We start from the raw sequence: 26,181 nt of genomic DNA, 5'->3' as shown, positions 1-26,181 counted from the left end.
CACACACACACACACACACTCACGAACATGATGTACGTGTCTGCCTCGTCCTCCTCATTTTAGCTGCTGTCGCTGGTAGTTGATAGGGCATTTAAAATGCAAGGTGCCATCACAAGGCTCTGCTTTATCTGGGTACTCTAGAGGCACACTTTTCAATGCTTTAATGGTTACTGCAATCTCTGCTATTCGCCATCACCAACCAGTGATTTAACGTTTTTTATTTTAAATTTTTTTTAAATCACAGCATCCGACCTTTGTTTCTGCAGTGGCCACTTTATAAGCGGGCTTTCAGTCATGAATCAGTGTAGCTTTCTAACGATTAAAGGGGCTGGTTCTCCTCGTGCCTGAAGATGGCGGTAATTGGTTGTACGATTTCTCCTGAATCCTGGCACCCTTGAAAAGAGCAGAACATCACAGTGTTCAAGCTCCAAATTAAGATCCATTTATTTGATAACGCTAACAACTCCAGCTGAAGTCCTCTTGAAGTTGCCAAAAGTGTAGACAATAGCTTGTTCTCCATAATCTATTTACACTTCAGTTATTTGACTCAACAGTATAGTGGTCCTTTAGGCTTAAGTAACGTCTATGCTTTTGAGCGCACACTGTGCAGCTGAGGGGTTTAATTTACCATCAACCTGCTTCCTTGATAGTTTGTCAAATTTCTATGAATTTCAGCGAGACAAGTAGAGGTTGAATGAACTGCAACTCTATTTATCTGTTTTATAGGTCGAGCCAGATCTGTTTTATTGTGCCACCTGTCCCGCTGCCTTAGAAATCAGCAGGTTTTCCTTACCGTGTGGGCACAGGTGTGTCCATGTGAAAGAGCACGCGCATCTCTGTTGACAGGGGTAAGCCCTCAGAGGTGGCATGTGCTCAGGCCTTGGGATTAATGTGCTGTTATGAGAGTTATGATTTTTCTCTTTCTATTCCCCTGGAGAGAAAGATGAGCTGGAAGCAAGAGGTCAGTGGGCCAGCCTGACACATGCTTGCTGGAAATGTCTGGTAGTGATGCCAGCTTTCTAATACTGGGAAGGCATGAGAACATTTTTATTTGATCACTTTGTGGCCAAAGGCTAAACTCCATTGCTCTTTAAAAACCCAATGGCATTTCAGGGTGGTTTTCCCAGATGGGGCAAATGAAACTCCCAAGTTCTGGTCATGTTTTTGAAAACGACTAAGTAAGACTATTAGATGCCTGCAGTGAAACTTCTGTATTATTCTTTTAACAGCAGATCTCATAAATGCGTTGTTAAGCTGCTAACAGACTGCAGGCATCCTTGGTTGTAAAAACTAGGAAAAAATAAAATTAAAAAAGAGAGAAAAAGAATGTCCTCCAAATAGCTTATAGTATATTTACATGTGGAATCATGTGGCTCAGGACGCTGTGGTTAAAGTAAACAAGAGGCCAAGTGCAAATTGAAGCATATCACCGCTACTGAATATTGTTATTGTATGTTTGCAGAAAATAAAGAAACTGAGACTTTGGGGAAAATATGATTCCACTAACATCTGAAGATATAAGATGCTATTATTGTTTGTGAACACTTGTTTGTGTCTGAACAATAATAAGCATGTACAGCTAGAGAAGACCTTTGCCTGGGAGGGGGATATCACTGTAGTGCTGATTATATTGCTTTCACCCACTGACTCACTTATAGGACCAATAATGTGACATCCGTGATGGTTGTGCTATTACCTATATATGCGTTTTCATTGTACATTTCTTGCAATATCATTTTTAACTTACACACAAACGAATGACCTAAACACACACTCACAAACAAAGGGATGGACCCAACTTTCCACCAAGCACATGCTTATGTCAGAAAATAATACATGCATGAGTGCGTTTGTTGCAGCTAGCAGCAGGCCAAGTGTGTGCCTGCGTTGTGCTTGTACACATGTGTCTGTGTTTGTGTGGGCACTGGGATTTAGCCCTGCAGATGTAAGTAATCAGTCCCCGAGCACAGGCTCTTTATCCCTTTATCCCCTGTCAGTGGAGCCATGGGTTAACTGAGCAGGCCTGGTCCATCCTTGTGCAGTGTGGAGCTGGGTGGTGGTGGTGTAGATGACAGTGAGGCACTCAGGAGCTGTCCTGCAGTAAAAGGCCGCAGAGTTGAGGCTGGTGAGCTAGTGTTTGGTGGATTGAAGAGGCAGCTAATGGAAGTAGAGCAGATATTCTGCCTTGGTGGTTTCAAATTAGTCTGATCAGACTGACAGCCAACTCTTGAGATGTTTCAGTAGCACAGACAATTCAGCAGGCTGAGACAATTTCACATGAAAATACAGCCTTACTTAAAAAAAAACCAAAAAAAACCAGAGCATTTGAGGTAGAAAAGAAGCAGGATGGATTATATCAACTAGAAGGCTTAGCGGTGGAGCAGGAGTTGGTCCTTTACTGCAGCTAGATGTGTGAGTGTGGATTTTTAGTGTAACCATGGACTGATACTGTAACTCTGCAGGCTTAGAGGATCAAAGCTTTGGAGAGGACAGGAGGCACTGGAAGAGGATGGAAGGGAGACTTTGGGCAATGAAAGGGTTCTAGGCTAAGCTACGCTAGTTCACCGGCTTATAGGATGAGTGACAGGCCCTTGAGAGGGGCCACTCAGGGAAATATCCCATTTTAGCAGAACGGTGATGGAAAGTTTTTGAATTGTAGTGACAACTTTTATTCAGCTTGAATCGTATGAGACAAAAAGCTATAAAATCAACAAGGCAAAGGTTAATACCGTGAAAATTCTAAGTGAAGCGTTGTGAATTTGAAATAATTCATTCATACACACTTAGAACTCTAGGGTAATCGCTGGACTTTGATACCTATATTCTTACAGCGAAGAGTGAACTCATCAGTAGAAACACAACGACAATGAGTTTGTTGCAGTTTGAGATGCGCATCTTGACCGTGTCCAGTGCACCGCATACAGTATACAGCTATTTCTGTTCTGCTAGAAGTGACCTATGTTTAGAGACGCCGCACACAGCTGCAGTATAAGCCGCTTCCCCTTTTCTTCTCAGAGGGCTAAATGCGACATGTCACATTTAAGCTTGTGATGGCGAGCCCGAAACCACAGTACAGTAGTCTTGTCCACGGGATGCTGAGCACCCCCACCCCCCGCTTAGTGTGTGTAAGGCATTCTGTCATTTTGTCACAAGAAGTTACGTTTTCAGTGAAAAGCCATTTTCATAATGGAGGTTACTGTTCTGCTAAGCATAGGTCTTGAGTCAAAGCGAGCTGGTTCAATGCTGATACTCTTGGTGGGGTTGAGGAAAATTTGTTTTAGCAACAGCTCTTTGTTTGTTTTGTTGGCCATTTATTTTTGTAGTTATTTGGGGGGAGAGCCTCTTAGAGTACCATCCAATGAACTTATTGTTTCACACGCTGAACTCACCTTTAAGATTCTTTGTATAATAACCTTACACATACAAATGAAGCTCCACCTTTAAAAGTCTTGTATTTTCAAAAGGGGTCTGATGTATGCCATGTGTTATTTAAATGTGTGACACCTGCATCATTTAGTGCCAAAGTGGTGACCTGGGAGGGTCAGCAAAGATTGCCTGTCACCATTCCTGGGAGAGGGTGAATGTTCAGTGTGAGCAGGGAAAAGCAGCATGTGGCAGTTCTGGCGCTCTCTGGGCATATAGAAAGTGCTGAGTGTGGTTGTATTCACTGACCCGACACAGATAGTGGGGATCAATGCGCAGCGGCCCTTCTCATAGAACGAACAGGATCTCAGGGGAGAATCAGAGAGTGAGGCGAGAGGGAAAGAGATGCGTAGGGCTGTTAGATGGAGATCCCGAAATAGGATTATATCATCTTCTGTGCAGGAAGAGGAAATGGCCAGCCTCTTAATTCATATTGGATCCTAATGTAATGCTGTTTGCATTGTTTCTGTCAGGCAAGTACTTTAATGGCTATTTGGGAAAAAAAAGAAAAAAAGAAAAAAAGAGAGAAAGCAATTACTGCATGTAATGAGGTATGCATAATAGATCCGTAACAGGCTCCAAAGATCTTGTGTTATGTATATCCCCTCAGAAATTGATCACAGTGTTTTCTTTATTTGAATGTTTTCACACTGTGATTTAACAAAATGAAAGAAGCATGGGTCACAGTTTAATAAATATGCCAAATCTGAGCATTAATTGCTGACCTTTGTCTGAGTCAGCCTGCCAGTGGCCTGGAGGGCTTGAGCGAGACAAATAGCAAATGTGAACTTTCTTGATGAAAGGCTCTTTACGCGCCCCGAAGCTGGCTTTACAACAGATATTGTGACACACAAGTACACGCAGAATATTTCGCATAAATGAAACACACAAACAGGCATGCAGCACATTCACGCCTACATATGGTCACGGCTGTTGTCGATTGGCACCCCTGCAGCACTGCCTGAGGTCAGGATATTGTAGTCACTTGAGCAGTTAGACATGAAGTGTTGTTCATCTCCGGAAAAAGGAAAATGGACCCGCGGGTTCATCAGACCGAGTTATGCAACGTCAATTTGGGCTTTTCCTTGACAGATTTAAGTCTCCTCCCTGTTGTATTTTTTTTACTATCAAATGGTTGGAAATAAAAAGAAAATGGAACGATTTCTGTCAAAGAAAGATAGCACGCTCATTGTCTGTTATCCCTAGAATCATGCTTACTACTATGTTATTACCCCCTAAGGACCTACTGTGAGCCAGGAAAAGCCTTGGAAAATCATTTAAAAAATCTTTTGTACCATGCATCTTAAATACACTGAATGATTAATGTAAATATTTGTCAAAGGATGCAAAGTTTGCATGAAAGACAATAAAGAATGCCTTTTTTTTGAGCATCCACACTCCAGAACTTTCAGAACTACTTGTTCCCTGTGCCCATCTCTTATACACCAACGCTTTTTAATCACAATGGACCTGACCTTTTGACCGCACTTTTCTGCTTCTCCCAGATGTTATTCCAAAGCTTACAAAGAGAAAAAAAAGCCCTGTTTGACTTCTTCTTTTATCTGGTACATTGCTTCACACAGACCTCCTTTCTAATGTCTTAATTGCACAATGCTGTATTTGACATTGCTGGTGTTTTGACCACTAAAATTCAATGAGCGAGTTCAAGTGTGGCAAAAACAAATTAGAGCCCGCAGCTTGCCTTTGCCTAGTGCAGATTAAAGCATGTTTGACGGATTCTTATTGTTTGCGCTTGTGTGTTGCTAATTTGATGGCGTAAGAGAGCTTGCACGGTCTTGTATATATTGCCAGCGCTTTCATGCTGCTTTTATGCCCGATGCGCTGACCCAATCAGGCTAATCACGTGAGAGGCAGCGGCGTAATTCCATTGTAAAAGCACTCTAAGCAAGTCCTGTTGGTTGCTTGCAAAGCAATCAGAATGTGTGTTTGCACTTGAGTGCTGCTGGAGGTTGGGGAAAGGATGGGAAATAGTCTGTGCACTGGATGTGTGGGTGGAGGTACTTATGTATATCTCTGTGGTTGGTGAACGTGATTGACCGAATGGTGATGGACTGAATCACCCCGCGCTGATATTGTTAAAATCAGGCAATTACACTGGAGCCTTCCACTGAAATAGAACACAGCAAAACTGCTGCTGTTAAAGGCATCAGGCATCACATTGTTAAAAGTATATTCTTGTTAATTTAGATCTTTATTAGCACACTGAAATAGAACATATAGTGCCAAGTAGCCTATTTTTAGTCCAAGATTGTTGATGTTGTAGTCAGTGGACTGTGCTGTAGTGTGTGCAATCATTTTGGTGTTCCATAAATGGGCATATGCGAGTATATATCAGTGCAAGCACTTGGGCAACCGTCTTTACCAAAAACACTAAACCCCAATAATGATCTGTCGCTATATCTAAATATACTCCAGCATTGTGTGTCACCTTAAACAATGAATCCAGCATCTAAATCTGCATACGTCGCTCTGACTTCACTGCATCTTAATTACAGCCAGTCGGAGCGGTGGTGTAGTAAAAGCGTTAATGAATTCAGCTCGTGATAATCAATTAGTTTTCAAATTAATTTGTCATTGTCAAATTTTAATCTTCCTTTCTTTATGCCTTCCTATTGTGCTTTCGCAGCAGATGCTATGATGAGACATCTGTTGGCATGCCCCCCTTACTCATCTTTTTCTTTCTTTCTTCAATGACTCTACTGTCATTGAGATGCACAATGACTCCAAAAGGTGGCAAACCAGGCATCTGGTTGCCATTAACATTAAACAAACAATTTCAGTACAAACCGTCCAGCTGAATGACGGACACCCAGGAGGTAGAAAATGGGTGGGAGGATCAATGGGGAGGTGGGAGAGGCAGAAAATAGTGACTTGAGGAGGACGAGTTAAGGGAGATATAGCGTGAGGCGGCTAAACGGGGGAAAAAATACAAGTTTAAAGAGCTGGGAAATGGATGAAAATCTCTCATCTTTATTCAGTGCTGCTGAAAACACTGACAAGATGGCTGCTGCCATGTTGAGCACAACACTACGTCAGTCTGTCTGGCTGCCTCTGCTGGTGCATCTATAAAGTTGCCACTGATCACCAGCCAAGCCATTTGCGCAGGCAATTAGCACAGCAAATGTTTATCTGCTACTGTACTGCAAACTGTTTAAAAAGTCACTCTTAGCTCCCAAATGTGGCGTGCGCACGATGGTTTCTGCACTTTTTAGGTTTCCAAATAATACTTAAGATGTTCTAATCTATTTATTGATCCCGTTTTCTGCAAACAAGACCTCCAAAGAGGACCAGGAAAATATGTGTTTGCGTGCTTATGGTTACCAACCCCAAGAGAGGTTTCTTGCTGCGGCATGTCTGGAGAATTTCCATCACTAAACAGCCTCGTATGTATGCAAGGGTGACACACATTAAATTCCTTCTCTTGTAATTATTTTGTCTTTAACCCCCCCAAAAAGCAGACCGTGACCAAGGTCCTACTACTGCAGATGACCTTTTTAAATAATGACTTGTGTTCTGCCCAATATCGCCCTTGTCAGCTGTTATTATGCCTCAATCCTGCAAATTTTCCATCCCCTCACTCCATCACTGTCCGCTTCTCTCACTCCTCATCAATCCTCCACCCCCTCACGTACGCACACATACTCACAGACATCGCATTCACCTCCCTGTCTTTCTCCCGTGAGTGGACAGAAATGAAAGGATTACCGTGGAATGGGTGTGCTGTTGTCATTAGAGATTGGACAAATACTCTGTGCATGTCCCTGTCTGTCGCTCTCTCAAGGGGACCCAGCAAAGAGCAATAAGCAGAGAGAGTCTGTCCTTTCTGCTCCTGTAATTACATTAAAGCTCGTGTAATTCTTGGCCAAAAAGCCAACAAAATATTGCCTGCGTCTTGGGAGGAGATGCACGCATGTGGGTACACAGTCGTGTGACCTGGCCTAAAGTATGCCCGCCATGAGAAAGTGACTTCATACAGGTGGACGTTTTCAGCCACTTCACGCCAAAGAATAATAGCCTTTCTTGCTTAATTGCCATCTACACTTGCAGATAGTCTTGCAGGCTTTCTCTATCATGGCTGCACATACACACACACACACACACTAGACTTGATCAGCTACTGCTGTTGCACTAACAAAGATAATATAAAAACATGTTATTGCAAGAAAATGTGTATTACCTGCTGATAACCCAGCACACTTGACCAGTTAAGAGGGCAGGACTATGTACTATGAAGCAAGTTCGACTTGGCTTTGCGTTAGCCAGCTCAACAAAACATAAAACCTAATAACAGATAATGGATATCGAGTTTTCTGCTTCGGGCTCTCACATAAAAGGGGGCATTTGAATCATGTTCCATACAAATTAAGCTGATAGTCCATTAAAAAGGAACAGGTCATGGACAGTTATAAAGGATCTGAACCCCCCCCCCCCTCACAAAAAATAAAAACAGTAATTCGTGTGCTGCAGATAAAGCAAGAGAGCAACGCAGTGGAAGATTATCAGTCTCGTTAAATAAGTTAATATATTGATTTTACCAGTGCACTCTCGGTGCTGGTGTTTATTTCTAACGTGATAGCTGCACATTAGAGCTCTGAAACATTAAACTGGATCCATTTAAACATTATCTCTCAAGAAGTGCATTTAGGTCTGATACTGTCATGAAGTCAATATTAAAAACATTTTGGGTTTTTTTTTGCCAAATCAAAGTAAAATTGATCTTATTGATTTACCACACCCTTGTTACTAATGCATGGCTCAACAGGTTGGCATACTGGATATAAGCTATTCTCTCAGCTGAGAATCTCTGTTACTGTTGGAGTCTATTATCAAAAGATAAGAGAAAATGTGGCACTTTTAGACCCTTGAAAACCAAAAGTTTCAACATAACCTGTTAGCATAATGTTAACATAAGAGCACAACTTGTCAAAGAGAAAGAAGAGCTGCCCATGTGACATTTAATTGTCTGACTTTATGCTCAGCACACCTTGTTAAACCATCAATCTCTCTTCGTAGCACGGCCCAAAGGTCCAGTGCAGTTTGGTCAAAACACTTTGCTCAAATGGCGTTTTAATACCATCTGTTTCCACACAATATGATTATTTATCCACGTGATACCATCATGAAACATATTAGTGAGTAATTGTTGTTCTCCAATGGTTCACATAGCTTTTCTCGCAATGTTCCAGTAGAACACAGCAGTGGAGCCTATAATGGAAGCCTACTACTGTTGAAAAGCAATTAAAGAATGCCATTAAACTATTAAACAATAATGTGAATACTGAACTCTATGATGTATACATTGCAATGATGACTCTGGAGAACAAATTATGGTAATATACAGGAGACTAGGAGAATTTTCGCATCAAATTTTTAAAGTGGTTGTGAGCAATAGTTCTCTAGCCTTTCTGGAGGTCTTTCAAGAACTTTGAATGCCCTTCAAGAAGCCTGGAAGACTATTCCTGAAGACTACTTGAAGAAATAACAAAGTGTTTTGTTGTATATACTGTAATTCCATTTATGATTGTACATTTTAAGTTTTTTTCCTCTATTTTCCTAGCAAAATATAAATAAACGAGGGCTGCCTTAAGACTTTTGCACAGTATTGTATATTAGCTTTTTGAACAATATATCATGCTTCCATTTCTTTTGTGTGCAGTTTATATTTTGTGGCCATCAAACATTGTGGTTTGGCATGTTTTTCTTGTAATTGATGTAATTACATTTTGACTTATTGCATGTGCTGAAAATGAGCACTGAAAATGTAACCGTCAGGATTTGTTTCAGGTAGCGGACTCCAGCGTGCATCCACGTGCGACACTGCACATCTCTGCTCGGCAGTCTCTGATACACATCAGACCTTTGTCCATTTGCCGTCCGCACATGGTGGATACTATTTCCCCATCCGCGATTACTGGGCCCTGTTAGCGAAAAGCAGTTGGTGAGCCCATTGTGAGCCAAGAGCGATAACAACAGACAGTAGAATCACAGATGTAACCTGCACACACACACACACACACACACACACACACACACACACACACACACAAACACACACACACACACACACACAAACATACACACACACACAACACACACACACACACACACACACACACACACACACACACACACACACACACACACTCTCCCAGCCACTCTGCCTAAGTGCCCATGCACAGTAGCAATGGTATACACATCTGTCATGCCCATCCAAAGCAGGCAATCATGTCGTATGCGATCACAAAAGGCTGTGCAATGATGATAAGAGATTATTTCCAACCAGGCTCTATCTGCTGTGACTCAGTCCTAATCTTTGTGCATGTATATGTCTCTGCGTGTGCGTGTGTGTGCACATGTGTGTGTCATCATGGATGGATAGTTTGATAAATGAATAGCAAAACAGATTACATTGTTCTTTCTTATGTTGTATCAGTGGAATTGTGTTTTGTCAGAGCGTTTTGCTTTAAGCATTTCCATTTGGCAAACAAACCCCAATGCACAGCCTCTCTCACACACACACATACAGACACACACACACACACACAGCATACCGTTACTCACACCATTGCACATTGCCGCTACACTGCAAAAGTTGCTCTTGGCTGCTCTACATGTTGCAATGAAAAAAAAAAGTTAATACATTGCTAAACAAATCATGTTACAGGCAATAGAGCAGGGACTGAGGCTGTAAAGAGCAGTTAGTGTTACAGAGCTTGTTGCTGATAGATGGGATCGGGGCCCTGGTTGGACTGACCTGCAGTTGCCCGTCTGACTAATGAACTGCTACTGTAAGCCAGGAGCCTTTTATTACCCTTTTTATAGAGAGAAGAGGAGCGGCAGTGTATGTTTTTACCAGTCGGCTCATTCCTTTGCACAAATGAACATACACGTGCAACAAACCTAAGCCCAGAACTGTTGATCGCTCAGGCTTTATACAGAGCCTAAAATAAACCACAGACGCGATCTGTTGGGAAATGTTGTCTCAAACTGAACCTTGCAGGAACATCTTCGAGTCAAGTGTTTGTTCAGGTTTTGTGTACTCACATTGATCACGACAGAATGTGTGCGATTAGGTGTTAAGCAGCAACCTAATGCTTCATAACGTAAAAGGATAGTGAAAGTGATTTTTAGTGATGAAGCTGAGAGCCACAGATGTCGGCTTTTTAGCATTCAATCCCAAATGCTTAGATGTACTTTGGACCAAATCTACATGGTGATTAAACCGAATAGATGCAGGCAAATATTTGACCAATGATCAAGGGATAGAAACACTAGTATCCTTGCCATCTTAGAGTTTCCTGTGATGCTCACGTCGATCAGCAGTCTGTCTGGACCGATGGATTGTCGACTTGAGCAAATGTCTTCGGATATGCAGGATGCAAACGAGCGCCTTTTTGACGTCTTGCAAATAAATTGCAATCTCAAGAATCAAAAGGACCCCACAGTATGCTCTGGAGGATTCAGTCTGTACTTCAAGAAGTGCACTTGAAGAAGATGAGTGCAATCATGAAATGCACTTTCTGACCTAGATTATGTGTACCTCCTCCTTCACCTGATAGTTGAAAGAAAAATCATCCTCTGAACACTGAACATATTCTGAATCCTTACACTAAAGTATAAGCGTAAGCATTTGAAAGCCCTTTAGATATTAATATATGTATATGGATAATATTAATTCATACCCACACATTAAAAAAAAGCTGGATGAACAACAACTAATGCATCGACAGTTTCAGCAGATTTTTTCACATCATTTCTAACGACCTTAAATAACACATTGATAAGCAGGATTTAAAAATACTTTTAGAAAGTTTAAACATCTAAATATATTTCTATGTTTTTAAAAGTAAAATCAGGAAATGGTAATTGACATGTTTAATATAGACTGAGCGGATATACATAGTATAATCTAATAAGCCTCATCTCAGACGGTCTTATCTGGTGATAACACTATTTTCCTGATTAGATGCTCTCACTTCCATGCTGATTTCATGCCTCCATCCAAATGCAGACCAGTCTTTGCCAGAAAGCAGCTCTTCTGTTCGTGTGTATTGATTTCATGGCTAAAAACAGGGTGATGGCAGAACGCCTGTTCCATTCTTCCTATTGGGAAACATCCAAGAACAACTGCTGCCACCCTTTTTGCTACGACTTAAAAACGGGCAGCTTGTTGGCAGTATGAATTCACCTACACCTTTTCTTTCATTCATTATATACCATCAGCTAAATCGCATTTTAAGTAGTCCTTTAAATGTGTCCTATTTTCATTTGATATCTGACAGGACATTTTTCAATAGTATTTCATAGCCGCAGTGAAACGCCTTAGAAATGAACTCCTGGGGTTTTCACCAATGCTGCCATAGAACTGGCCTTGTCAGCCATCTTTTATTAAACCCTTCAATTATGTTTGAAATTGTAAAGAAAAGGATCATCTTGGGTGAACATCACTAACGATAATCACTCAGCTATATACTGTAAAGCAATTAAATCCCCAAGGTATACAATAAATCGAAGTGCTGAAGTGACATAAAAGTAAAAGTTCATTCTGGGAGGAAACTGGCGTTTTACAGTGCAAGAATCTCCCTGTCATGTATCATTCCTGCGTTTCCTGCTGTGATGGTTATTTGGCTTTCAGAACCATTTATTGCCTTAGATTGATGTGGCCAATGAACAGGGATAGCTGGTTAGGCTGATGACACCCCAAGCTGTGAGAAGGAAGGATGTCTATCACGTTAATTCAATAGAAAGCAGTTGGATAGTGAGTGAGATTTCATTATTCCAAGTAAAGGATATAATTCAAGGCAAAGCGCAACAAGCTGCCTGTTCGGTCAACTGTGACATTCTTGGAGTTGCAGTAGTTTTTACAGTGTAAAATTTGCAAACCAAACAATCCAAATGCTAATTTTAAAGGTCCTCTCCATGCCAGGGGCTCTAGTTCCATTTTGCAGACTCTTTAAAAGGAAAAACCAACTCATGTCCACACTGAGCTACAGTTCATGTTGCACTAATTACTACCCTTATTAGTATTCTAGTGGAACATCAGCAATTAAAATAACCATTAAAACCAGAAGGATCTCCTGCAGCGAGGCTTAAAAGAGGAAAACAGGAACATGTAACATGTATGTTTTATTAGTTGTTTCCAATGTTCAGCACACAAATGGGTAAAAGGTGTAATATGTCTTTCGAACGTATGTAAATTATGTTGAAACGGGGCATCGTGTAGGGGAAGCGCTCTGCACATGCCATGCGTTTGTTCGTGAGGTTGGTAAACCTGCTAACTGCATATACCGCAGAGGTAGAGGTGGACGTGATCACAGCTGATGCACGTCGTCTGCTCTACATAATGTTGGAGCTTTGATCATACAACCTCACACTTAGTCCGCAAACAAAGGCGCACGGACCCGAAAGGATGAGTGTGTGCTCGAGTTTTTGTGCGCTCGTTGACAATCTCTGAATTTTACAAAAAGCAAGGCACACTATCCAGAGGTTGTGCGCATGAATATTTAAAGGTGGCATGCTAAACAACTCTCCGGTGCTGACCTGTTGCTGCGTGTATTCTTATTGAATAAGTAAACGTGCCTCATATTTACAACATCACTGCTTTTATGATGCATGAATCAGAATTATACATGGTCCCCGGTGGTTGTTGGCAGCCTCCCTCTACATAAATATTATCTGTGTGCCCCGACTCTGTGCTGCTCTGTTGACTTGCTCTTACACACAAGGGAGCTTCTATTGATTTCTAGAAGGCCTTCATGCTGACTTCTTAAGCTAACAGGAATCGCATTTTCAAAAATGGGCCTTCCACTGCTTTTTTTGTTCAAAACGCCTCCTTCTGTGCGTGTTTCCTCAAGTACGCCGCTATTTAACTTTACTTAACTTTAGCCAGTGGATTTTCCTGTTATTCGCTCTAGTTTTGTGGAAGAGGCTTTTATGTGTCACATTTTAAATTTCTTGTCGCAAAGTGAACAAAACGTGGACTTAGAGTGTAAATAAAAGGAGGCACACTGTAATGCCAGTATTGCTATTGTTTAATAGTTGTACTTTAATGTTAAAAAACAAGTGTTAAAAGGGTTAGACCTAGGTTTTTATAATGTTATTATATTGAAATATGCCTGCATACTCTTTTCAAGCTGTCAATGACGTTGCATCGAAGAGGGAATCAGCGTTAGCCCGGCTGTTCCTCGAGGCAGAGTGTGTGTCAACGGCGGCAAAAGGACTGCGGGTTCGCGACCATATCTTTCTTTCTTTTTTTGATGGAGGGCAATGGTAAATGCCAACGATGTCTGAAAAAGAAAGGTCTTCTAATCTCTGATGGTACATGGAATAAGCTGTGACAGATGGAAAAAAGCATTGCCAGCCACAATTTATGGAGGCGAAGCTGAGAGGAACAGAGTTAATACTAGGAGAAAAGAAGGTGGCAACATGGAGAGAGGCAAAGCAAGGCATGACTGGAAGCAGAACTACTAATTTGAAGTGTAGCACTGTGCCAATAAGCTAGTGGTACTATGATTATCAGGTGTGCAGTAAATTTGGCAATCGAGCTTCCGGTAAAGATTCAAAATGAGGTGTATTTGATGCTTAATTTTCTGGTGATTAAATGCAAAAGTAAAAATACATGCAAAAACAAAACAAGGAAAGGAAAGGAAGAAAAACAAGGCTAAAAACATCAAAGAAAACCCCAAAATAATGAGAAAAATTGCAAATCTGGAGAAGATTTTACCACCCGTAGCTCCCAAATCACTGTGGATTTACAGCTCTTCAGTCTGAACATATTAGAAGAGAAAGTTTTGGGTGAAGTCATGTTGCATGTCACAGCTTTCTCCCACCACAACAAAGGCAGACCAAGAATAATGTTAGCGCCTATTTAATCAATTTATTCATGAGGGTAATTGAAATATTAACACGGCAGGCTCGACACCTGAGACCGAATGTCTTCAATGCTCAGATCCTGCTCGACTCACTGAGGAAATTATGTTTTATTAATACACGTGACACCATCCCTTGGACTGTTTGAAATTTGATTTATATAAGATATCAGTTGTTAAAGCGATCTAAATAATTTAAAGCCTGAGTAATGGTGAAAACACAATCTCAAGTGAAGAAGAAGAAGAGGAGGATATGGTGGGGTAATAAGCACAAAGAGCACAGGTGAGGAGAGGAAAGGAGAGAAGATGTGATGTGAAGACGGTTTAGAGAAAAGAGGATTTTGGGGAGAGGAGGATGGTAGCTTAGTCAGAAATGAGCGACAGCTGGATGTGACTGGTATGAACACAACCTGGCATGTTTACCCCTTTCTAACGCCACGAGAGCAGCGCCGGAAGAAGGCAGTGAAAATCAGACAGAGGCACAACACTTTTGCATCTGAGAACAGTTTGATGCGAACACACCTAGCCTTCTCTTTTCAGGCACATGGCTTTAGGTTCTCCAACATTTCAGCATCCGTGTGTCATTTTGGGAGTTAATTGCACTGATATGCGTCTATGCGTGTGGTGTGCATGGTTGTCTGTGCCTCTAAGGTAGTCATTTGGGGTTGCTGGCTGGGGAGCGAAAAGAAACAAGACAAGTGTGTGGAGCTTGTTGAGGGGTGTTCTCAGACAGGCGTGGGGAGGGGGGCAGGCCTGCAGAGGATTGGGGTGGAGGGTGGGGGAGCTCGGAGGCCATGTGCTGCTACTGTCACATGTCGCGCTTGGCACTGTAACGGGCGAGCGGTAGGCGGGCGAGGAAAACACCACCTACAGGGACTGTGGGCGTGGGGGCTGGATGAGCAGGATGGCTGCAGAGCTGGCGTTTATTCCTCAGGCTTTATCAGAGGGAAAAAATGAAACGCGGGGAGATGGATCTGCCACTAACAATTATAGTAGTAGCACTCTCTGCCTGTGCGTGCCAGAGAAAGAGAGAGAGAGAGAGATGTATTCCTTACATGTTATGCGTGGTATTGAAGCTATGCATCACCTCGCATATTGACATACACATTTTTTCTTTGTTTGTATTTTTTCCTCCAAAAAACTGGCTTAAAAAATGCATTTAATTAATTTAATTTTAGTTATGATGCAAATGCACTTGCACTGTTTTCTGGTTTTATACATGGATGAGGTTGCGTTACCAAGTACATTTTGATGTTCAGATTGACAGTCCTTCATTGAACACTCTTTATTTAAGCCTGCCTTTAAGCGTAGGTTCAGTTTTTTCAGAAAAGGAAAAACTTCTCTAGTTTGGGATTTTTATATACGCGAACAGTAGTTTCTATATTATTTTTCTTATTTGGCATTGTGTGAAAAAACAAAACAAAACCAAAACAAGAACTGTTCCCTTCTTTGAAATGTACTATTAATAGCAGGACCGACAGGTGCGGGGCTTTTTAAATGATGCCCGGTCTCATTTAGATCAAGAGGCATCTCAAGTAAGATCAAAGGAACACAGACACATGTAGGCTCAGTGTGTCACAGAAAAGGGGGAATATATTCTGTATGTAAATGAGTTACTTCTGCATTTCAGATTCACTTGAGAAATATCTAAAAATGGATTATAAATACAGAGCGAGAGCGAGCAGCAGAGAAACACAGCAGGATTAGGAAAAGTAAAATTAAGAAAGAGGAAAACATGGAGCTCTATAATCTCCAGAGGAAGCCTGGCTGTGTGTGCATTCACGCTTTTCCTGAATGTAAAGTACATGTCAGTACGCTCAGTGTGAGCAGTAATACACAGAAGCGCAGACGAGGTTCCCATAGAAACACCTGCCTTTTTTTTAAACCCATAAATGCGAACAACCCTCACTTCTTTGAAGACCACCGTTTCCCCATCACCCTTCCTGCTCGGTGTTTGATCCTCTAGGCAACCAGCAATCCACACCCCCACACTTGTATTACAACATCCCTTGTTCCCTCTTTAATTTCTTCACCCCCATCCATCCCTTTGGCTGCCCTTCCCTCTGCCACCTCTTTTTTGGTAGTGATGAATGTCTGCTGAGTGTGTTGTACAGCAGCCTGGAGGAAATATTCTGCCACGCATCAAGATTATTAGTGTTTAAGCCAAGAACCCTCATGCTGTCATGTTTCCTGATTATTATGTAAGTGATTGATTAACCTAATGCAACCCTTTTGCTGCCACCACTCTCTGTGGTGTCATTTTGCAAATATTTGCCTTCTCCCATTGCACTATGTGTTAAAACCTGTTGCACTATTGATTAACACACCCACAGAATCAATGCCTTTAAAGTAATGCTCCTTTTGTTCACATGGGTCACTGCTAGAGGGGGTGGCATTAAGAGGTCTTGACTGATTATTTATTAAGCAATAAATACAGAGTGTATTTTCAGTTTCAGAGCATTAATGTCCTATTCACAGTAAAAAAAACCCCCAAAACAAGCATTTAACTGTACAATAGATTTTTTCTATTAAAAATACACATTATAAAAAGAGAAAGAGAATAAATGATCATTAAAAAACAGAAACGACTGTAAAGAACAAGACTAAGAATAGAAGAAACAAAGTAGAAATAGAAGTTATGCAAAATATATATTAATAAAATTAAAAGAATCTAAGCTGCAACAGAGAGCACTGTGGAGTCACTCCTCTTTTAATTTATTTTATTTGCTTCCAGGCAGCCGGACATTGTTGTAATTCTTAAGATGATTTTGTTCTCCAGACTTACTGGAGGACATTGGCTGCTTTGTCACTCGTTTTCAGTCCCGTACCTGACCATTTTCAGAGGCTGTTTTCTTTGTTGGTTAAGCGACTTAATAGTGACCTAACTCAAGGGATGAACCAGTGTTGTGTCTACACATGACAGATATGTTTGCAAACAAAAACAAACAAACCAAAATGTTATAGCCCCCATTTTTTAGTGGAATTTATTAAAAATGATAACAGTTTAACAGGCATAAAAATAGAATGTTTGCATGAACAAGGTGAACCCCAAAGAACTATTAGCATGGTGCACAGAGCATCCTAAATGATAAGATGACATGTCCTTGAATAATAGGAAAAATTCCAGCAAAGATGTGACAAATCTTGTGTTTGTCAAAACTTTAACAAAAATGGTCTCAGTGGAAAGGATGCTGCCAAGAAGTCGTTTCTAAAGGAAACAGGGAAAAAGGCCAAATTACACAAGAACTTGATTTAAAACCATCGGTGACAGCTCTCACAGACTGATAAATCCAAATTTTGAATCCAAAGTTTCATGATCCATGTGGGCGATCATGGCTCACGAGTTGGGAGTTCGTGTGTGTGAATGGGTGGATGACTGGATGTGTAAAGTGCTTTGGGGTCCTTAGGGACTAGTAAAGCGCTATATAAATACAGGCCATTTACCATTTACCAAAGTTTGATTCAAATCACCGCAACTGTGAAGGCGAAGCCATCTGTAAAACATGGTGGAGGCTCTGTCATGGTTTGAGGCTGTTTTAGGGATCCTCTCCAAACTGATGAAATTATGAATGTGGAAAATTTATTTTATATTTTACCATCTAGAAAACATCTGTTCCTAAAGATGCTAATGCAATAAAAAGCATACCTAGACAGAAAAACTATCAGTCATGGATTGGACTCCCCAGAGAACAAACCTCAACATTATTGAAGCGGTGTGGGTGAGGCGAGGCTGCTGGACACTGGCACCATCAGGCCCTCTGACCACCACCAGTAGGCAACGGGTGAAGTGTCTTGGCCAAGGACACAACGACCGAGACTGTCCGTCAACCTTCCAATTACAAGATGAACTTCCAACTCTTGAGCCACGATCACCTGAAAATGTTTTTGGCAATTAAATTTACATAATAACCCTCCAACTGAGATTATCACATTTCCAGTGTACAATTAAGCAGATACAATCTCTGGTGTCAACAGAGGTCAGTAATGATAATAATAATAATAATGAATGCGACTAAACACTTGGCAACATCCTTTAAAATGGGTAATTTTAAGCAGCTGGTCGGCACCGAGGAACATTTGTTGTTTCTTGTTGCGTGTCTGCGCTCCTGTGCTGGGATTGAAAAGGAAGGAGAGAAAGAGATTTCTTGGATTTAATCTGCTTCTAACTTTCTCTGAACAGAGCATTAAACTGCTTTGCAAAGTCTGAGAGAGAATCACTCTCTTTCTAATCTGCTGATTTGGCCCTTGGTGAGATTAGTGGGTGATGGTTTAGAATGAGACAGAGAGAAGGCTGGAGAGACATGAACGCAGAGAGGGATGAGGGAGCAAAGTGAAGAGAGAACTGTGGGAAGAAATAAGACAAAAAGCTGGAGGAATACTTTTAGTCTTCATTCAAAATTTATGAGATTTTCATCTGGGGTGGGGCTTTTGGTCAGTGGGTTAGTGGAGGTCACACTAACTTGCTCTCTTTTAATGAAGCTGTTGACACCACACTTCCTTACGGCTCCCATTCACACAGCTGATTAATTCTACAGGCTGAAACTGTCACTCTTATTATCACGGCCATAAAACTCGCTGTGTTGTGCAGTTATGGCTGACAAACTGCGACATATCTCAAATATGTTATTTTCTCGAGCCCCAGACAACGGTCTTTTTTTATGTGAAATTACGATGAGTGTCTCATGTAAATACATTTTAACCATACTCATGTTGCACTGCTGTTTTCATCCCGAAAGGCAAAATTTGCTGCGGACTTATCCTTGGACCCCGATACCAGTGATGGATTCAAGTTTTGACGACCGCACTGAGTCGAGAGTTTCATTTATTTATTTTTTATTACAACAATAATTCTTTCTACTTCATCACTTATCCCACATAGCCCAAAAACATCAAGGTGGGTTTAAGTTCAAGCACCTCTTTCATGCTTTCAAAGATTCACAGAGTGATGAAGGACTCTATTTTTCATTTGTGGAGGGGAACTTGAGGGGCAAATATGAAATGAAAGGATATTCCTGGGGCTTTCCTCCCCTAGGGGATCTAGCTAAGGTCGTCGTCCCCCCCCCCCCACACACACACACACACACACTCACTCCTCATTTGACAGCCCTATTTGTCTTGCCCGGTCAAGCCCATTCATCTGGCTCACAAGTATGGTAGTGCTATATATGTGTAGCTATGATTCAAAGCTTGGTCTTATTACTCGGTTGCACTACTTGAATGCATTACAGCACAAACACAGCATCTCTTTTTTGCCTGTGTGTCTTTACATGATTTTCCTAATCAAAAACACAGAGCTGTACACCCGGTAGCAGCGCCAGTATCTAACTAGACTTTCCTTTGTATCTCCTGCCAAAATATACCTTATATACACATGGCAGTAGCTCCGTGCATGTTCAGTTGACTCCGTCTTTCATCTATACTCATATTTGTGTGTTTAAATAACATACAGTGTATATTTTCTCTCAACACAATACCCTGGGTGTGCAAATTGCCCTTTGCATAAAAACATGAATAATGAAAATCTGTAAATTTTCTCTCCCCCCTCTTCCTTCAGCATGGCTGTTTGAAGCATGGCTAATATGAAGTGTTTTTAACCTGCAGGGCTGAGAGACAGGAAAGCTCTAATGAGCCAGGATTGCTACTAAAGTGTGTTTTCTTTTGTCTGTGTGTGTCTGCCATCATACATTTCCTTGGTGTGTTGTTTTTCTGGGCATGTTTTGTTTTGTTCTTCGTGTGTGTGGAAGGCAGACGATCTCTCCCGCAGTGCTTGGGCATGACAGTTAGGAGGGAGGCGAGTGTGTTTCTACCAAGCTGTAGTCCCAAGTTTCATTAACTCAGTCAGTAACCCAGAGCAATGTATCACAAGAGAGGAGAGAAAACAGCGAGAAAGGCACGAAAATAGTGAGGGGGAAAAACAGCGTAAAAAAGTAGGAGGGAAGACAGAGGGAAGAGTTCAGAAGATAATACACGCACCTGAACCCAGCCGGAGGGGCCCTTTGCTGGCAGCTGAGGTTGTAGTTACACCACACGCACACACATGGCCGGAATCAAGCACGCACACCCCTCGAAAACTCTTTCCCGCTTACACAAACACACACTCTGCTCAAACCCCCAACAAGCCGGGCCCCGTTCCACACCAGTGGCTAAAAAGACGGGGAGCGCAGCTGACACTTGTGCCGAGGAGAGGAAGAGCAAACACAGCCAGCTCCCCCTCCCTCGCTCCTCCCCTTCCAAGTGCTGCTGATGCTGCTGCTTTTATAGTCCTCGCTCCTTCTGCAAGTCATTTAACATTTCATAGCAGTAATGCACGGCCCTCTCCTGGGTTGAGAGTCACAGCACTGGTTTATTCATCAGACCTGAACAATTTAGCCAGAAGTGGATAGTCAGATTTGAGGCTGGAGAGAGAGAGAGAGGGATGTTGGTGCGTGTTAGTGATTTATGGCTGCTGCAAACAGAAAAAAAAAATTGCTTTGCTAGAGCTACAAGGACCACAAAGTCAGATCATCTTGGTTGTGGAAAAACCGCACTTAAAATAATTTCTTTTAAAAAATTACAATAAATTCATCATCTTTTTATAGCTTCACAATTCCCCTTTTCATGCTCTCTAATTAGCGCCCTCCTGTTTGTCCTCTTCTCTCTTCATTGTTTTTCCCCCTTCTTCCAGCCTTCTCTGTCAGGAGGAGTATGGGGAACTAGTGTTTTCTCATTAAGTTAGCACAACACTCTAATATCTGCCCAGATGCCCATTAGTCCAGCAGCTTGGCCCAACTGATGAGAACACAGATCAGAGGGCAGACAGTCCAAGTCCCCACTGGCTCTTGTCTGATAAAACATCCTGTTTCTCTAGTGATGTCGGAACGAAGCACTCAGTTGCTTGTGACGAAGCCACAAAGAGGCATCTCCAAAGGGCTTACAGAGGGGTGGGAAAATGTTTTCCATGCAGATTGTCGGGCTTACCGAATAGTTGACACAGAGTACTCATCCTAAACAGCATGGCACTCATTTTTGTTGTTATTCCAGCAGTAAAACCCCCCACCATTTTTATGTTTCTGTGTTACTGCTAAATGCTTATTTCCAGTTCTTTTTACTCTGCAACATTTTTACCACCCTACTCCTGCGTATCCTCACCTTTGTGAATAATTTTAAGTCTCATACCTGGAACACAGAAGAATCCCTGTAGTATTGCACAGTGGGGGGAAAATCCTTACAAACAGATTGCATTTCACTAAAAACAGTCAATCAGCATCATAGAATCTGTTTGTATTGCATTTTTATCGACCTCCTTCAACCACCTGCCTTTGCCTTTTTTTTCTCCTGTTCATTCTCTGCCTGATCTTGTGTTTTGTAAAATTTTCCATCCACCTATTCACTTCTACTTATCCAATTCAGGAAGGCATATTTACATATATGTATATATATACATATATACATATATTAGGGGTGCAACAATACTCGCATCAATATTGAACCGTTCGATACAGTGCTTTCGGTTAGGTAAGCATGTGTATCGAACAATACAAAATTTCTGATTTATTTTATCAACTTTTCTTCTGACGATGCTGTCTGTGTTGAGTGCTCAGTGGATCTGTGTTCGACTACTCTGCCCGCCTAGGCTGCACTGTCGAGTGCAGATCCACTGAGCGCAGCGCAAGCTAGCGAGACAGAAGCTAAGCTCGTTGCAACATGGCAACTGCCTCAACGCTACCCGAAATTGAACCTCCCCCACCCTCATTCAGATCTGGCGTTTGGAACTATCTTGGTTTTCATGTGAAGCATGACCCTGATGGTAAGCGCGTCATGGACAAAAGTAAAACAGTATGTCGAGATGTGCCACGCAATGCTCAATTTGGTGGGAACTAGTGCGTTAGCGCAGTTAGCTGTATGTTGACGCCGTCCAGCCCACGCACGGGGCGATCCGCGGTAACTCGTTAACGGAGATTTGCGCGTTATGGCGTTAATGTCATTTTAACGAGATTAACGCTGACAGCACTAGTGGGAACACAACGAATATGACTGCACATTTACCCGACATCATCCTAGTGCAAAGACAAGTGGAAGCAGACAAAAACAACAAGACACATGCTACAAACTTTACCCGAGTCATTTAGACAGCCGTTAGCACATGATTCTCCTTATGGGGACCTGATATGTTTAATATGCTGCTGAGAATATAGCCACATAATGTTAAAACTTTATTTTGAGTAAAATATTTATAATTATAATTTTAATAAATGACAAATTAAAAAGGCATGAAATTTTTTTTGTATCGAAAAAATATCGAACCGTGACACCAAAGTATCGAACCGAACCAACTGTGAATTTTGTGTATCGTTGCACCCCTAAATATATTAATAGTAAGATATTTATAAGACTTTAAAATCGATACATTGATTTAAAAGGGTATCTTGTATAAAGTAAAGTTTTTATTTATATAGCACCTTTCAAGATAAAAATCACAAAGTGCTTCACAGAAGCTAAAACCTAAAAATAAAAATCAACCAAAAGCAAGTTTAAAAAGATGAGGTTTTTAGCTGTTTTTTAAAAGCGACCACTGAGTCCACAGATCTCAGGCTCAAAGGGAGAGAGTTCCACAATCTGGGGGCCACAGTTCCAAAAGCTTTGTCGCCTTTTGTTTTCAGCCTCGTGTGTTGGACAACCAGCAAGCCCTGGTCACATGACCTCAGGGACCTGCTGGGAATGTATGGATGTAAAAGTTCACTTATATATGTTGGTGCTTGTCCATGCAGAGCCCTGAAAGTCAAGGTCAAAACCTTAAACTGGATTCTGAATTTAACGGGGAGCCAGTGCAGCTGAATCAGCAGGGGTGTGACATGGGAAAACTTGGAGGACTTGGTCAGAAGCTTTGCAGCAGCGTTCTGAACAACTTGCAGACGCTCCAAAGAGGCTTTACATAAACAAGTAAACAAAGAATTACAATAGTCCAGACGAGATGAAACAAATGCATGAATGACAATTTCTAATTCGGAGCGCGATACAATGGGACTCAGCTTAGCAATGTTTCTCAAATGATAAAAACAGGAGCGAACCAAAGATTTTACATGGGCATCCAAAGTCAGAGCTGAGTCAATACTAACACCAAGGCTCCTGATAGACGGTTTTGCAAATGTAGCAAGTGGACCCAAGTTTTCCATAACACTAGGTACAAAAGTTTTAGGAGCACAAACAAGAACTTCAGTCTTCTCCTCATTTAGTTGAAGAAAGTTTCCAGCCATCCAACATCTAATGGAGTCTATGCACTTGATGCAAAATCTGTAGCTTGGAAACATCATGGGGCTTAAAGGAGATATATACCTGAATATCATCTGCATAGCAGTGATACGAAATGTCCTTAAAAGTGCTCAATAAGTGTTGAAGAGGAAGTAAATACAGTAAGAACAATAAAGGCCCCAAAACTGAACCTTGTGGCACACCATAGGCAAGAAAAGTAGAAGAGGAACTGTACTTAGAGGTAGCCACAGAAAAGGATCGTTCATGCAAATAGGATTCAAACCAGTCCAAAGCAGCCCCTGATATACCCACCCAGCTCTCAGCCTATCTAGCAGAATATGATGGTCCACAGTATCAAAGGCGGAGGTCAGGTCCAACATCAACAGAACGGAGCATTCTCCTGCATCACATCTCATCAAAATGTCGTTGGAGACTCTAAGAAGTGTAGTTTCAGTAGAGTGAGCTCTACGAAAGCCAGATTGGAATTTATCCAGAATGCTGTATTCATCTAGAACAGCTATAAGCTGCTTAGCCACAACCTTTTCTAAAATCTTAGAAATGAACGGTAATTTTGAAATCGGTCTGTAGCTACTGAGAAGAGAAGCATCAAGCTTAGGTTTTTTTAACAGTGGGTGAATAACAGCATTCTTACAATAAACAGGGACCTGACCAGAAACCAGTGAGGTATTGATAATTGTGAGCACACAGGGACCAATAGACTGAAAGACATTGTATATATATATACTTGCAACAAACTCATTTTTTGCTCAGCTCAAACAGCGTCTTCAATATGTTTACACATTCAACTAACAACCCTCCTTTATCCTATTTTTTTTTTTACCATTGTCTTTATTTAATTATTTAATTACTAATTCAAATATTATTGTTACTGCTGTCAACACTTGAAACTCTGCTGCTCTTGTTATTATTCATAATTATACTTTGTGTTGTGTTATTTTCAGCTGACAGTAATGACATGCATGCAAGTTTTGATGGTTTCACTTTATTGGTTCTTCGTTGTGTATTTCCACTTTAGGCTGTTGTCTGTATTGCTCTGTTTTTGCTTCCTGGTTTTTTGATATTTCACTTTTTGTCTATGCTAGGTGTCAAACTAAATAGGGATGGGGGAGAATCACCTTGGCAGACATCTTCTTTTTTCTAATTCCTCATAATTCAAAGTGTCTTCTTGAGACAACAGAGACACTGAGGGCAGGAAGCGAGGGACTGAGGCAAAGATCAGTGGGAACTGGCATGGCAAAAGGAAGTCAGCTGGGACCCCCAGAGCCTAGTGATTCATCACCAAATGAATAAACCGCGTACACAATCATGCATCCATCCACGTGCGCACACAGATTCATATAAGCTAACGTGCACGTGGGAAGACGTGCGTGTACTGACAGACACAGGTTCTGTTTGTAGGATGTCAGGACACATCACTGTCACGGCTCGTCTCCGTCCTTCTCTGAAAAGAGAGGACAAGTCTAAATTGGAGATGGAGCCCGCAATCTTTTTTTCAGTGTCATTCTTTGTTATTGGTTCATTGGTTTGCTTCAGTCGACCTCAACATCTTTGCAGTAGCTGCGAACCTGCAGTGTTTTGTGTTGAATGCATGTTTTACATTGTTAATATGAAGAAAGCCAAGTCTATTTTTCACCATTTCTTTTACTGTAGAAAGATTCTATACTATAAGTTATTTGTCTGTCTCTGTCGTATTTCTTTACAGCTTTTTTGTATTGCCAGAGATTTCTAGTTGCTCGGCGTACTTACTTCCTCCAATTTATGTGTGTTTCTGCTCGTCATTTCATCTCGCGGTGAAGCAGTTGTGTTAACGCTTCTTGTTTTAAAATGCGCTCTAAAAATAAAATGACTTGATTTGACTGAAGCTGAGGTCTCATTTTCACGGACAGTTAAAAAACAGAAGTAACAGGTGACGTCAAGCTCGCGGAGCTGGTTTTGATGACGAGTTGAAACCAAAAGAATAAAAGCAGAGATTTTCTTTGACACGTGGAGCTATAGCGTGCACACAGGCACACTTTGTGTAGGCTCATTTCCTTCCTGATGAAACACACTCTCTTGAAACATTTTTACTGGTGATGATTTGTGATAGAGGATATTGTTATCGATCCCTCTCTATGCCTCTGTGCGTGCGTGCATGTGTGTCTTTGTATGAGTCATGCATCTGATTGTACATCCCCTGAGAAAAGCTTTTGAGATGTTTCCGTTTATTTATAACAAGTGCAGTGTACACCAGCCATGTTTAACCCACAGAAATGGCCAGAGAAGTCTGCCTGCTTTAAAAACCAGTTCATATAGGGTTTCAACAGCATGCAGTGATATTACGTCATTGGTTGCCACTGTGTATATGCAGCCTGGAAATAATGGTCCGTGTTTCCAGTCACACATTATTGGTCCCTTTCCAAGCTCATCATCTCTGTATGCTAACAACTGTATTAGACAGTCACTTGCAGCATCCCCACTCTGCATGTGTAGTTGGATCAGATATACTGTGCACTAAGTGCCTTAGGCTGACTTCGCTCTTCTCTGAGACCAGACCTGGTTACACCATAGAGCACAGAATGACACTTTGAAACATTAATGCCAAAAAGTGTCGCATGTGTTCTATGTAAGGCGCTTGTATGTA

At 41.4% G+C, this 26,181-nt stretch overlaps 1 protein-coding gene across 1 annotated transcript in view; it reads left to right on the top strand.

Moving 5' to 3' along the window:
• The window catches only part of gabbr2 (gamma-aminobutyric acid (GABA) B receptor, 2), a 186,264-nt gene that overhangs the window by 1,814 nt on the left and 158,269 nt on the right, over positions 1 to 26,181 (top strand). The window lies entirely within an intron of this gene.

This window comes from Haplochromis burtoni, unplaced genomic scaffold (genome assembly GCF_018398535.1).
Source record: "Haplochromis burtoni strain Fernald_Lab_line unplaced genomic scaffold, NCSU_Asbu1 Contig_163, whole genome shotgun sequence".
Lineage (NCBI taxonomy): Eukaryota > Metazoa > Chordata > Actinopteri > Cichliformes > Cichlidae > Haplochromis > Haplochromis burtoni.
Note: the sequence above shows the minus strand (reverse complement) of the source record. Positions and strands in the feature narration are given on the sequence as shown.